General features: G+C 37.0%; 1 long non-coding RNA gene across 2 annotated transcripts; it reads right to left on the bottom strand.

The window, feature by feature from the left end:
• Positions 1-426: 426 nt before the first annotated feature.
• On the bottom strand, positions 427-1,960 carry LOC109047792. 2 transcript variants are annotated; one of them, XR_006158570.1, is made up of 5 exons: positions 1,906-1,960; positions 1,494-1,687; positions 1,011-1,158; positions 717-921; positions 427-485 (listed from the first exon to the last, which is right to left on the bottom strand). It is a non-coding gene; the product is annotated as an uncharacterized LOC109047792 (long non-coding RNA). The 2 variants fall into 2 exon arrangements; XR_006158569.1 differs by lacking the exon at positions 1,906-1,960 and adding an exon at positions 1,852-1,890.
• Positions 1,961-3,170: the final 1,210 nt, after the last annotated feature.

Genomic DNA, 3,170 nt, shown 5'->3' on the forward strand with positions numbered 1-3,170 from the left:
TATTAAAGCTTTAATGTGACAGTTTTATACCTCAAATTACAGCATTGTTTTAATACAATTGATAATGCCTATGTTTAAAAGACTTGCTGTTTATTTTTGTACTTTGTACAATTATTGTACACAGAAATATGTAATAAATGTTAGTTTTATGATGAATGTCTTGTTCCTGGTATTCTTAAAGAAACCTTCATCTTCATGAATAACGTCTTGTTACATTTATGAGATGTAATATGGCTTCTTTAAAGCGTGTGAAGCCTGATCAAAGCACCGTGTAACGTCTGGATAATGATCAGCAAATTCTTCCTCCGCCTGGCCTCTGTCTTCCTCACAAGAAAAGGGATCTGTCCCGAATGTTCATGTTCTTGTCAGACAGGACCACACATCTTGCTGGTACATGTCAGCAACCACAGAGGCCTGTGGAAGGAGTTCCTTGTTAATCTTTGCTGGACACCCACCTTCAGCCAAGATGTTTGGGATTCCTTTTCCTACAACAGCAGTACCATAATTAATATATAAACAAGAAGAAAGGTTTTAAAAAGGTTGTAAGTAAAGCCAGCTCTAGCATGAAATGGCTGGGATCTCGATCATAGAGAGGACACAAAATCTACATGTAGCTTGACAATGGTGCAATTATATACAAAATAATGATTTGTATATAGTTTTGTATGTTTACATTGTTACAACCAAAAAAAAAGAAAGTGCATGTTTAGAAATACCTGCAATCCTATGTGCATTGCATGATAGCACAGTTCATTCAAGCCCAATTGAGGAAACCTGACAAGTGAGATTGGAAACACAAAATCTAGTTGTGTTGTCCTCCATGTTCATCACCTCTTGGTCTTGAAGTTGCAGCAGAGCTTCTTTCAGGGGATAGTTGACTGTGTTATTTATTTCTGGCCATATTCACTCAACTTTGAGGTTCTGTGGATACAGTATCATACTATTTATTTTATTGTGTAAAGAAATGATGGACTTCAGGTGAGGTTTTTAATGTGGCAGGGAAAACTTACCCTTGATGATTTTGTCTGTACATATGGTTGTCTGTTTATATTGTATCTGTGTCTGGACAGCAGCTCTTGGATATACAGGCACATATAGAACTCTTTTCCCTGGTCAACCCGGATTTGATCCCACATGCTGTTTTTTGTCACAGCTTCTCTGAAAGAAAATCCAGGCTTCAAAAACCGGCAGTGCAGTTTAAATGTTCAAAACATGCTGAATTAGTTCACAATGATTCTCAATTCTAGTTAGACCAATTGACCTGCTGTCACATTTAACACCAATTTTCAAATTGTTCATAAGGGCCAAAGTATTGTGATATAGTGTTTTTAATGGGTAGGGGGCCCATAGAAATATCTTGTCAGGGAGTCAAAAATGTTTCCAGTCTGTGACATCTGAAAAGTGCAGTGATGTGTTCACTCAGGTCAGGAATTGAGAACCACTGATTTAAGACTGACACACAAAGAATAAATGTTAATGGGGCATGTATTAACCTGTAAACTTTCTGATAGATTGTTAAGTTGTTTTTAACAGGCATGGTGTTATGAGCCACAGTTTGGCTGCTGAAGCCATCTATTGCCACAACATGCGTCACTCCAAACATCACCAGTTTCTCATTTTGGTCCAAGTGTAGTTTATGTCCCATGTATTCTGCATGGTAGGGGACTGGATTCAGATTGCGTACACCCTAACAGTTCACAAAACAAGCTGTTATAACAGAACTGCCACTGCATTTCAGACTCACTCAGGAATAATCAACAATAATACTATTTAATCAATAAACTTTGACTTAAAATGATTAGACAACTGTATTAAATAACTTAAAGGCCTTAAAGACAGGGTAAAATCAACCGTATGTCACAATTCATGATATGGTGGATGAAGCAGTCGACCCCCGAACTTCACCTGCACGTATGCCTTTTGATGACAGATAACCTCATAAATGTGTGTCCAAATGTTGGCCCCACCTGTTGAACAAAAAAGAAAATGTTGTTTTTTATGATATAACTCATTAGTATGCGCTAGACTAATGTGTGTGTGTGTGTGTGTGTGTGTGTGTGTACTGGTATTCCCAAAGTTAAAGGGGGGAGAATATAGTACAGTATAAAAACGATTACGCATGGACAGTTCCCTGTGATAGGTGTGTGTGTGTGTGTGTGTGTGTGTGTGTGTGTGTGTGTGTTTACAAAGAGTGTTACATATACATCTGAGATTACATGTCATGCCAGATCTTCTCATTAGTCCTGGCAAAGATATACAATAAATGCAAATGCGAAAGGAAGACACAATCATTATCAGTAATAACAAATATATTTGCTTTTGCAGGCTGAATGTTTTTGTGCTGCATTCATAACAAATGTCCCCTTACATAACATGAATAAACATGAATAATAAACTTAAAAATAGTCCATGCGCTGGCCACTGCCAGCTCTAGATGACTATCATCAACGTGGCTGCGTCTTTTCACGTTGTGTTCTTTGCAAAATCTGCGAACACTCCTCGCAGAGCATTTTTGTACACCCGTTTGTGATAGGTGCGCAGAAATATTTTCATCAGTCATATGATCATCAATTATGTTGACGATCACATCTGCGTGCCTTGCTAAAGATGCCATTGTAATAATTTTGCGCGTCTTTGCTCCCCTGCCGTTGACTGCAAATGCTGATGAAAAAATGCAGCTCTGTCGTGGAAAATTTAGCTTTTTAAGATTTTGTTTATTTAATTTTTCACAATTTAGTTTTAAGAAGTAAGATTGAGAAACGAAATATAGGAAAATGTATTAATTCCTTCTTTTTAAAATCCGTCTTCTTTTTTCTTCATTTTATGACGGATATAATAAATTGAAAAACGATTAAATTTTTCGTTTTCTGTTTTTTAATTGAAAACGGATTTGGAATGGACGGAAGGAAGATACTCTGATTCGTTTTAATATTTTTTAATTTTTGGTTTCAATTTTTAGTTTTAAATAATGATACACGGATCGATCTGTACGCGTGCATCGAGTTTATATGTATGTGCGAGTGTTTGTGGAGTTGTGCTACACTCATAGTTTCAATTAGCGTTGCATTCGGAGGAAAAAGTGGACAATAGAGATGGATCATCTTTAGCCGTTCTTGGCATATTTATTTTTCTAGCTGCCGACACATCAGTCTCACCAGAGCCCGTCTACG

Source organism: Cyprinus carpio, chromosome B25 (assembly GCF_018340385.1).
Source record: "Cyprinus carpio isolate SPL01 chromosome B25, ASM1834038v1, whole genome shotgun sequence".
Classification (NCBI taxonomy): domain Eukaryota; kingdom Metazoa; phylum Chordata; class Actinopteri; order Cypriniformes; family Cyprinidae; genus Cyprinus; species Cyprinus carpio.